The sequence below is a fragment of the Macrobrachium rosenbergii genome, chromosome 40 (assembly GCF_040412425.1).
Source record: "Macrobrachium rosenbergii isolate ZJJX-2024 chromosome 40, ASM4041242v1, whole genome shotgun sequence".
NCBI lineage: Eukaryota > Metazoa > Arthropoda > Malacostraca > Decapoda > Palaemonidae > Macrobrachium > Macrobrachium rosenbergii.
In genome coordinates this window covers 3,884,200-3,896,699 of record NC_089780.1, presented here as the reverse complement: position 1 = coordinate 3,896,699, position 12,500 = coordinate 3,884,200, and the positions used below count along the sequence as shown (strand labels likewise).

Below are 12,500 nucleotides of genomic sequence, written 5' to 3'. Positions count from 1 at the left end.
GGTGGATGAGAAGGAAGAGGATGAGGTGGATGAAGAGGAAGAGGAGAATGAGGAGGGTGAAGAGGACGAGGAGGATAAAGAGGATTAGGTGGATGAAGGGGATGAGGAGGATGAAGGGGATGAGGAAGAAGAGGAGGATGAGATGGATGAAGAGTATGATGAGGATGAAGAGGATAAGGAGGATGAGGTGGACGAGGTGGCTGAGGAGGATGAGAAGGATAAGGTGGATGAGAGGGATGAAGAGGAAGAGGTGGATGAGGTGGATGAAGAGGATGAGGAGGAGGATGAAGAGGAGGATGAGGAGAATGAGATGGATGAGGATGAAGAGGATGAGGTGGATGAGGAGGATGAAGAGGAAGAGGAGGATGAAGAGAACGAGGAAGATGAAGAGGATGAGGTGGATGAAGAGGAAGAGCAGGATGAAGAGGTTGATGAGGAAGAGGAGGATGAGGAGGATGAAGGGGATGAGAATGATGAAGAGAATGAAGAGGATGAAGAAGAAGAGGATGAGGTGGATAAGGAGGATGAAGAGGGAGAGGAAGATAAGGAGGATGAGGAGGATGAAGAGATGAGAAGGATAAGGTGGATGAGATGGATGAAGAGGAAGAGGAGTATGAAGAGGATGAGGTGGATGAAGACGATGAGGAGGATGCAGTGGATGAGGAGGATGAAGAGGCTGATGAGGATGAGGTGGATGAGGAGGATGAAGAGGAAAAGGAGGATGAGGAGGATGAAGAGAACGAAGAGGGTGAAGAGGATGAGGTGGATGAGGAGGATGAAGAGGAAGAGGAGGCTGAAGAGGATGAGGTGGATAAGGAGGATGAAGAAAGAGGAGGATGAGGTGGACGAGGTGGCTGAGGAGGATGAAGAGGATGAGAGGGATAAGGTGGATGAAGAGACTGATGAGGAAGAGGAGGATGAAGCGGATAAGGAGGATGAAGACGAAGAGGAGGATGAAGAGGATGATCTGCGGGGAAGGAGGAGGTTGTTTCAAGGGGCAGCGATGCGTCTTCTTCAACGATGCTGTGTTGGTTTTGATCAGCTGACGTTTTTGGCGGTTTGGCCACGGGCAGGGGAGCCGGGGGGGTGGGGGGGGGAGCTGTGGAGTCGGCGGAACTAATGATGAGTTTGCGGTGGAAATATGCCAAGAAAAACTGCAAATATATCCTTGAGAAATTTAATACACACACACGCACACACACTTCTAATGGGAGCATTTCCCTACAATTTGGCTTTGAGTGCATTCAAGTATTCCCGTCGCGCTCTCTCTCTCTCTCTCTCTCTCTCTCTCTCTCTCTCTCTTCTTACTGCAAGTATTCTTGAGTGAAATTTAGCTCCAGCATGAGACGCAAAATTTGACGAGAGGAACTTCTATAATCTTCAAGGAGAGTCGGCCAAGTTGCATACACAGAAATGGAGCAAACAAAATGGAATATTTAGACAATAAGAAAAAAATCCACAGTAAAGCTGAGTACACCTGGCTTCCTCACCCCGGGTTCAACAGTCTTTAAACCAGAGTGTTCGTCTCAATAAAATATAAATATAAATCCTTATAAGATTTCTTATTTCTTGAACTGAGCAACTTGAACGGAATGAAAGCTTACGTCAAATTCAATAGTACTTTACCGCCATCTGGATGACTCATTGTGGTTTTGACAAGTGCGTGCATCGTGAACGTAAAAGTGTTTATATATATATATATATATATATATATATATATATATATATATATATATATATATATATATATATATATATATATATATATATATATATATTAGACATACAGGCTGAATTTCCTTTTTCTGAGGAGGTAGCGCCAGAAAGGCAGAGACTTCTGGTTCTCAGCAGGTCTCTAGGAATGATGTTGCTAGCCTCACACCCTCTCTTGATCCCAGCTGAAGCCAGTCCTCAATCACAGGTGGGTCGACTTGTGGTCGGCATGCAGGGATCGAACAGCCTACCAGAATCAAGTGCTGATGTTGAAGAGACTCCTATTTTCGACTGATTAGAGAGATGACTCTCGGTGATAACACTCTCATTACTAGAACTATTTGTTCCCGCAAAATTCCACTAAATCTTCCCATATCAACATAACGAGAGACAGACAGACAGACAGAATTCGTGACCGGATGCTTCCAGTCACATACAACCGATTGAAATCCTAAGACAAATTTATATACATTTCTAAGAAGCCTTTAAGAACTAAGGTTGTGTGTGATTACAACTGAGTCATACAAATATTTGTAGAAAAATATTTATATATCTTTGCCTTATGTCCAAAGACGCTCGGCCCATCACGTTTTTAGACTCTTTTCAACACTACAAATTTACCAGACAGAATCCGTTCTTATTCAAGCCTCGAGGAAATGGGGAAAAGTTCTTTGTCAAGTCACCAGTTGTTAAGATGAAGAAAATTCACTTGTGTTGTTGGTTGCCATATCTAGCGTGAAGACATTTCGCTTAGCAAAACCACAACAAACTATTAAACGGCATTGAAAAAATCATGAACAGCTGACATTTTCTACCTTACTGAAGGGGATCTTTGTTTATATAGACAGTATATGTATATGTATATATATATATATATATATATATATATATATATATATATATATATATATATATATAATGTGCATGTATGTATATATATACACATGCTTATCCACCATTCAGCTCGCCCTTCCCATATGTAAGCCTGTTCTATCTCAAGGAAAGCATTCAAGGTGTGAACTAATGATCAACCAAGGTTGGTGATTCGGGCAGACGGCACACCAGAACTCGGCAAAAAATCTCCTGGAAACAATTTTTATGGATTTAAATTCCCATCTTAGTGTCAATTTTATTTGCTATTCCTCTCTTATTAGTTATTTCAAGAATATTTAAAAGATGCCATTTAACCTAAATATTTAGGACTGTGTTGAACCTGATGAGATTTTCTGGCTATTCTTTGTCAAAGTTGACTTGGTACTGTCTCAAAATAATCAGCACTACTGGTGCGTTTGCTTCTAAGTACCGTTTTTCCAAAAATACGAGTGCTAAACGGGTGTACATCTGCATATAAATGCATATTGCTACACATTTGCCTTTGATATTACTGGATTCTGGGTGGCAACGGATGAACGCGGGGGGATATCTTTACATTATCAAGAAATCTACTGTATTTTATTAAGAAATCTGACTAAACAGACTGATTAAGGCAACTCCGTAGACGAATAAAGCAAGGGAAATACTGTGGCTTAGGGCCTTCTTCATGTGAGGGAAGATTATGTAAAACTCAAGGGTTCTCTTAATTAATTACATTTTTTTACATAATAAACACAGATCAGAAGAATGACGAATTACTGGGCAGGTAATAATAAGGGCCTGATAAATGAATGAATCCTACACCGGAGAAATATTCTACGCCGATGATATCTTCAAAACAGGAACATCACAGAGGGGTTGATTAAGGGGTGGCATAAGGCCACTGCACATGGGATAGAGCCGAGAGTGGTTTCACAGCCAGGGCCGATCTGTAAGATATGCAAGACGGTTGCTTGCAAGAACAATAAGACTCTCAAAGGGAACTGAGGGAATGCACAGATGGTGCCAAATAACTCAGTTCAACACTAAATGCATAATTACGTTAACACTTGATGCTCCGACACAAATTACTGAAGGAGATCGCACAATGGAAATAGAAAATAGATCAGACATAGAAATAACAGGATCGTGACTGACTAAGAAAACTTATTCTGGTACATTACCTCCAATTGGGACACCGACGCTGGAGGAGGGAATTCAAAATGCCACAACAAAAGTATACTGGTCTGAACCTCGGGGTCGAACACGTGAAGGATACAAGGGAAAAGCAAAGGTAAGGACACCTGTCCTTGGTGGAGTTCTGAGCGCTTCTCTCTCTCTCAACTGCTGTTGCATGGTCTATTTATAACCTAGGGAATTACGCCTTGGCATCCAGGTAGGTGGCGCAAGGGTCAATCCCACCCTTGTTTTCTATAGCGAACACATGGGCATTCAGTCAGGCTTCATGGAGAGGTCACCATCCCCAGGCAGCATGGCACCAACTTTCTCTTTTCTGGATCCTACCTTGCCCGTTGTCTGGCGCCAGCGAGGAAGGAATCCTTGAATGCCACACCTAGAATCAAGGCCCTCAGGCAGTCATTTTGAACAGCGAGAGAGGGATTAGGCTTAACCCTTGGGGAAATAGAGGAGAGAATTGACGAAGGGGCGAATGAAACCCACAGTTCTTTCTATTTAAGAAATAATTAAAATGAACTGTATTCTCTATCGGTTACGTTACTGTGGTAAAATGGGTGAGGTTACTTGAAAAGAGGTTTCCTTTGTTGCACCTCCCCAACCAAGTTAGCATTCACACCCTAAATCGGGTGAGAATGATTACCAGCAAGCAAACTCACTTAAAGACTTTTACGTTATTTCTCTCTCACTTCCCATTTCGCATCCTATAATTCAACTTTAATTTCTGCGTATTATTAATTTCAAGAGGCGAAACACAACTGTGACACTTATGTTTAACACAGAATAGATACTTGCTGCTAGAAATGACATATTCTATCATTAAATTCCTATTACGTTAAAGCAGTGAATGATGAATGTCAATCACATGGTATTCACAATGTAACAGTATAGTTAAAAATAATGAATTAATACTAGGTTAATTCTAGAGATACTTCATGCACTTCTTAATAATAACTCAAGTATGAGTTACAATAAAGTAAGCATGGGCTTAGTTAGGTGTTGCCACAATACTTGAGAGTGACGGTTCAGTGCCATGCAGGCACTAATAACACAAGGTTGTGAGTCTGAGACAAGAGAATAGATGAAAGATTCAAAATAATCAATGATTTTTATAAAAGATGGGGGTTAAATATGCCAAAATTATTTTCCCATAGCCTCTGGAAAATGGGTTCCGCTGTGATCGAAAGGATCCATCTCTTACCGGCACTGGTAACAGAGCCAAGCCAGGAGAAGAGAGGGGACCCGGACTGGGATCTCTGGAAAGGAGATTGGGGACATGCTCTGGCACTGGCACTAAGGCAGGCTCAGGCACTGGTATTGTATCGGAAATGTGCTCGCCCTTTGGGACGGGTGGAGCTTGGCACTGCTCAGGGCACCCAAGTGGAACTGGCAGGGATTGCAACTCAAGTTTGGGATCTCATGAAGGGAGATCTATTTGGTGCCTTGGCACTGGCACTGGGGCAGGGCCTGGCACAGGACTGGGCTTTGAAATTTGCTCAGATGGAGGTGGTCACTGCACAGTGTACTCAGGTGGCTCTGACAGTGGGATGAATGCATGCAGTTGAGGCTTTCTCATGCCTAATGAAAGGGTCAAGGGGTCCGGACCCTGGGATTACTGTAAATTAAATGGGGACCGGAAATTTTGTCTCAGGAGGAGGTCATAACCTCCAGGAATGTATCTAGCTACTGTGACCTCATAGATTCCAGATCTACGAGGTCTTGTAATCCTCAACTTGACAGTAGGAAGTATCACCTTAAAGTGATTGATACCCTCAATCGCGCCGAGCTTATGTCTGTTAATGATAGCCCCACGAGGAACTTTGTCTTCCCTTACGAGGGACATTTGTGCACCAGAGTCATCAAATGCCTTGACCTGTCTGGCAGGGCACCTATCTCGGGAGATGCCACATATATGGGACCCTTGGATGGAGGAAATAAGGACGTTGGGTCGGTGACTGCCAAGGCAAGGGTATTTTGCCCATTGGGAGGTTATTTTCGTCCATGGGAGCTAAGATGGGGATTATGCGTATCCCAAATGCCAGCCCAACGACAGCACTCGGCCACTGTCTTAGGTACCTTGTCACACAGATGGGTAGCTAGGGCAGGCAGGGTGTAATGTAAAAAGTCCTCAAGCTGGAGGAGTTCGGGAATTTCCTCTGCACTCGTGGCTTTGAGGGATTCTAGCCATCATTTTAAGGCCTGAGTCTGTTTAAAAGTCCACTCAGACCAGGTCTGGCCTGATTCTTTGAGCATATTTCTCCACCTTTTCCTCCAACGGTTGGGAGTTATCTCAAAAGCCTTTATGATGGCTTGGCAGACAAGGGTGAGATTTCCTTCATCCTCAGGGGGGAGAGCATTGAATGCAATGGCATCTTTCCCTTCAAGGATCTTGACTGACTAAGAAACCTTATTGCAGTACATTACCTCCAATACGGGAACCAACACTGGAGGAGGGAATTAAAAATGCCATGACAAAAGTATACTGGGCCGAACCTTGGGGTTGAACGCGTGGAGGGTACAAGGGACAGGCAAAGGTAAGAACATCTGTCCTTGGTGGAGTTCTGAGTGCTTCTCTATCTCTGACGGCTGTTGCATGATCTATTCATAACCTCGGGAATTACGCCTTGGCATCCAGGTAGGTGGCACAAAGGTCAATCTCCACCTCGTTTTCTATAGCGAATACGTGGGCATTCAGTCAGGCTTCATGGAGAGGTCACCATCCGCGAGCAGAGTGGCACCAACTTCCTCTTTTCTGGCTCCTCCCTTTCCTGTTGTCAGGTGCTGGCAAGGAAGGCATCATTGAAGGCCACACCTAGAATTAAGACCCTCAGGCAGTCATTTTCAATGGAGAGAGTGGGATTAGGCTTAACCCTTGGGGAAATGGAGGAGAGAATTGATGAAGGGACGAATGAAACCCACAGTTCTTTCTATTTAAGAAATAATTAAAATGAATTGCATGCCCTATTGGTTACGTTATTGTGGTAAATTGGGTGAGGTTGCTTGAAAAGAAGTTTCCTTTGTTGCAATATATGTATATATATATGTATATATATATGTATATATGTATATATATATATATATATATATATATATATATATATATATATATATATATGGGTGAGGTTGCTTGAAAAGTTTCCTTAGCTGCAATATATATATATATATATATATATATATATATATATATATATATATATATATATATACACATGCATACATACTTCTTTGCATATTTGTTTCAGACCACAAGCTGTTTCTCCTGGAAATCTTGACCTCTGAGGAATTAGACATTAAACATTCATAGCTCAGATCATATAGTAAATGCCGAATCAAGGTTTTAATTCTTGTCGATAAAAGCTTTGACATCATAGGCGTTTTCCACTTCTGTAAAGATACCTAACTAGCATCCAGGCAATACTGTAAAATGTTCCTTTTGCCTTTATCTTATATATATATATATATATATATATATATATATATATATATATATATATATATATATATATATATATATATATATATATATATATATATATATATATATATATATATATATATATATATATATATATATATATATATATATATATATATATATATATACACACACCCACATATATATGTATGTATGTGTGTATGTATGTATGTATATATATATATATATATATATATATATATATATATATATATATATATTTATATATTTATATATATATATATATATATATATATATATATATATATATATATATATATATATATATGTTCTTTGCAATACTTCCCTGTCTCATTGGAAGCAATCACTGATTATTTCTCCTGAGTCAGGAAAGGCCTTCCTTTCCCTTTGAATTCATCTACTTCCTCAAAATCGAGATTTCTCTCTAAACGTAACCAGTGTCATACATCTCTTCTTATCATTATAACCCCACACTCGTTCAAAAAGCCTAAAATTTAAGGCCGACGTCTTTCTTCTGTTTTTACAATATATAACCCATGACTGTATACTTGATGACTACCGTGCGTGTTGCAAAGAGGCCAGCCCACAGCCGGTACTTCTGTTTCATAACTCTGTGGAAAGTAAAATATCAAGTCAGAGTTTCTGAATCTGCATGGATAGGATACATAAACAAGAATAGTTTGACACTAGATTGATTTCAGGAGAAGCAGCTGAATGACATGGCACACGGAAAATCAAAAGTGAAAGGGTAAGTTGTGCAGACTGTGAAGGACAAAGCTTTATCGTGTCTAGAGTGACTATGAGATGCAGAGCTAATGACGAGTGACAAAATTTAGAGGTCTTAATCCAAGGATTGTATAGGCAAGATTGAGTATGACGCCACTAAAAGCTGTGATAGTACGTGAATACAGACCAGGAATGTTAAAGCATGAGAATGAAAGTGTATTTCAAGGAGAGTCTGAATCCACGCCTGGCTGGAGTTCGAGACTTTGAAAAGGTGGTTGTGCTTGGTGATCTATACGCAATGGTAAGTGACACAGTAAGACAGATGACATGGCTGGTTGATAAGGAGTCCCTGGAATGAATGAGAATAAGTTCCTGTGGAAATGTATTCAGAAAAGAATTTCGCTGTTGAGATGTATGATTTCAAGAAGGATATTTATAACTAGAGCTGGGAAAGAGAAATGGCCGGGAAGAGGGCTTATATTATACAAAACGGATAGCAGGAGGGTTGATGATTATAATGGTAAGAAGATAGGTTTTTGGAGTCACAATTCATCTTCATGTGACTGAAGCGTAAATAAAAACTGAGTAGCTTTAAAATGTGATTATAAGTATCGTTATAACACGCGAGTTTGTTAAGAAGTAAGAACAGTATTTAGAGAGGACATGCATAAAAACTGTCGAGGGTTAAAGACACTGACGTTGTAATTAAGAAATATGATGAAAAAATCAAAGATGGAGGGAGTTATTGCAGGTGGCGGAGGAGAGTTGGAGACGAAAACGGAAGCAGTAAGTGATGGTAAGAAGAAATCAGAGGGTTCGAGACAGAACAAGAATCATTGGAAGTGAAGCTACGTGACAGAAGAAATGTTACGTGGTGATTTACAAGAGGATGACTAAGGTAATCGAAGACTTAGGAGTAAATGTTAGAAAAATCATTACGAATATACTCCAGAAAAATAATGGCACACAGATCGGTTAATGAGAAAACGGAAGTTAGGATGAAAGATGCAAACAGACAGCCATTGTGTTAAGGGAACCTCGTCATGTGTCCATGCAGTGAGTATTTCGAAGAAATGTTGAATGTAGAGGACAGCAGACATAAAGGATAAACAGCTCCTTGGGAGGCCAAAGTTGTAATGGATGATGGGGCTGTACAGCCAACACTCCTTTATGGAAGAGAAGTATGGATGCTGAACGAAAATAAAGAATAAATGTTGAAGCTGCTGAAATGAACTGCTAGCATAGTATTCGTAGGGTAAGAGCGAATGAAGGGTAAAAAATGTGCAGATATGAGCAGTCAAAATGTAGGCTGGCCATGTGAAGAGTATGAAGGGCGGAAGGTTAGTGAAAAAAAGTTAAGTATATGTTAGTTTAACCAGACCACTGAGGAGCTGATTAACAGCTCTCCTAGAGAGAGCTGGCCCGAAGGATTAGATTTATTTTACGTGGCTAAGAACCAACTGGTTACCTAGCAACGGGCCCTACAGCTCACTGTGGAATCCGAACCACATTATGACGGGAAATGAATTTCTATCACCAGAAATAAATTCCTCTAATTCTTCACTGGCCGGTCGGGGAGTCGAACGCTGGGCCAACAGCGTGCTAGCCGAGAGCTCTACCCACCCCTCCAATGAAGAACTTGGAAGGTTGGTGAAAAGTGGATAATTAGGAGGTCGTGGTAGGAAAAATGAGATGAAGACCATGACAAAGTGGCGGACAGAAGGCGTGGAAGATCAATGAAATGGAAGGTCCTCAACAGACAGGAAGCAAGACAACGCTTGGGGCTTGCAACATAAAGGTCAACAGAGCAGTGTTTAGAAGCACAGCCAAAGAGCCCCTTGTGAAGATCTATACTGAGCTAATGATGTGGAAGGTTTCTGCACCTGGGTTCATCTTGGATTTAACAATTAAAGGATGATTCCAACATTCACTACTGTTCTATTTTCTTCAGTATTTCCCGCCCCCCCTTACTTGCTGATTATTTACACACACACATATATATATAATATATTATGTGTATATATATTCATATATATACATGTATCTACATAAGCGGGTTTTATATATTTTTATTTATGTATTTTTACGACTAGGTGGCGTACAAGAAAATGCCTCCTGTCTGAAGGACCGCAGCGAATCTATAATAATGAGGCGAATAAGTCCCGAAAGAGCACGGAAGTACTTATAAAATTCCAGACTGAAGGTTAGAAAAAGTGCGTATACATACTTGGTTCAAATGCAATCAAGTGTTTCTGAAAAATATGCGCAAGTATTTGCAACAAGGTTTCGCCTTTACCTGCGCTCCACAATCCAGACTCAGGCCGTGGTCATCTCTCTCTCTCTCTCTCTCTCTCTCTCTCTCTCTCTCTCTCTCTCTCTCAAGCAATGCTCCGTGTGTTTCCCAATAATTCGGAATAAGTTTCGGTGCTGCTTAGACCACCGCAGTTCCTTTAATTAGGAATGATACGATGGATGGATCATCCCCAGAAGAGAACTGGTAGTCCTTGCGGGCTGGAGGGGCGGGTTTGGAGTACACGATGATGATGATGATGATGATGAGACGCTCCAATTAAGCCTTCTAGATGGTTAACTAGTTCTGAGGAGGGGAGGAGAGGGGAGGGGAAGGGAGGTGCTGAGCGAATAAGCAAGCCTTAACAAGGGAGAGCTGACAATATGAGAGCGGAGCTGTTGTACTCTGCTGGGGACGAGGGATGCGGTGGCGGGGGAGGGAGGGAGGGAGGGGAGGGAAGGGGGAAGGAAGGGAGGGGTGGGGGTGGGGGTTGGATTATGGCCTCATAAAAGGATCTTGCTGAGTGACAATCTGTGGTTACAGATGCTGAGAGAGAGAGGGAGGGAGGGATGGAAGGGGCCCTCGTGGAAAAATCCCTCTCCCCCTTTTCCTTCTCTTCTTTCCCCTTCCTCCTCCCCACCCCCTCCTGCCTTCTGAATTCTTTCCTCTTTAACCAGCCAATTGGTGGAGTCGTTACTTGTAGCCGCGAGCGTAAAAGTGAAACCGGAAAGATTTTTCCACCGTTTTTTCTTGCATTTTTTGAGCAAGAAAGAACTCATGAGAAAATGGGCGACCATCTTTTTCGCTCCTCAAGGAAAATGTGATACGATAAGCGAACCACTCTCGCGTTCCGTGAAGTACGATCCACAGAAACTGTTATGGAGTCCAACAAAATGGCTGACGATGTCATATTTCTTGATCAATGACACCGATTCAATGATATCACCGACGAGGGGAAGGGGAAGGGGACCTACCTCTCTCTCTCTCTCTCTCTCTCTCTCTCTCTCTCTCTCTCTCTCTCTCATTTCAATGAAAAGCTGGCGGCAGTACTGTACAGTACATACCAGAGGACCTCTCTTTCCAGAAGGCTGTTCCACTGCCTCGCTCTCCTCCCGCAAACGTTTCCCGGGATCTTCAATGTATGCGTCATACTAAGTGTGATACATATGTCGATAAATTGACGCTGTGTGAAAAAACAGTAGTTAGATCAAATCTCTTTATATTCTGCTACCAATCATTTTGTTGAATGTCTCGTTGATGCCTTCGAATGAAAGAACCACACCCTTGAATTCCCTGACAGTAAATTTATCTCGAAAAATGTAGACAGAAAGGGAAAACAAAGTTAGAGAAATGATGAAAGGAAGGCTGCGTCTTCTACGATAGGTATGTGCTGGGATCACTAAATACCTGAGCCGCTGAAGATTGCACAGCAGATGTTAAGAGGACACCTTACAACTTCTCTTCTTCATATATATATATATATATATATATATATATATATATATATATATATATATATATATATATATATATATATATATATATATATATTTAATTATATATAGCAGAGAGAGAGAGAGAGAGAGAGAGAGAGAGAGAGAGAGAGAGAGAGAGAGAGAGAGAGAGAGATATCGTTGGAAATTACTTTTCAAAATAATAGGAAACAAAAAATCAAGCAGTCACAGAATGGCCAAAGTAATATATACATATACATACATTACATACAAACACATATCTATACACATACATATATAGTTTATATACCGTATATATATATATATATATATATATATATATATATATATATATATATATATATAATATATATATATATATATATATATATATATATATATATATATATATATATATAATGTACCACTGTGTGTAGATATGTACACCAAACAAGAAGTCTGCATGTTAATATAAGTGTGGCCGCCCATTTGAAAGGCCAGAGACCGACATAAACAAGCAAACAAATAATGAGGGCGAGCAGATGAAAAGGCAGGAGACAAGCGAACAGGCGCAACACGACCATTACAGAGGCTCAAGTGGCATAATAAGGAAACAGCTCTTCGCAAATGCACAAAAAATTAGTCACTGGTCAGGAATGTTAACAATCAGCTGACGTGGCCACGAGGCTATCAAAGGTTTCACCACTCACATATTATGGCGTTTTCACTTGCTGCCAAACGCCAGCTGCTCCTCCTGCTCCTGCTCATGCTCCTGCTCCTGCTCCTGCTGCCTCTGATGCTGCTGCTGCTTCCT

General features: G+C 41.0%; 2 protein-coding genes across 3 annotated transcripts in view; one reads left to right on the top strand and one right to left on the bottom strand.

Annotated features, from left to right (window-relative positions):
* The window catches only part of LOC136826048 (uncharacterized), a 158,030-nt gene that overhangs the window by 45,936 nt on the left and 99,594 nt on the right, over nt 1-12,500 (top strand). The gene's annotated exons all lie outside the window — the stretch shown is intronic.
* Nufip (nuclear FMR1 interacting protein 1) overlaps nt 1-12,500 on the bottom strand; it is a 252,091-nt gene that overhangs the window by 211,974 nt on the left and 27,617 nt on the right. The gene's annotated exons all lie outside the window — the stretch shown is intronic.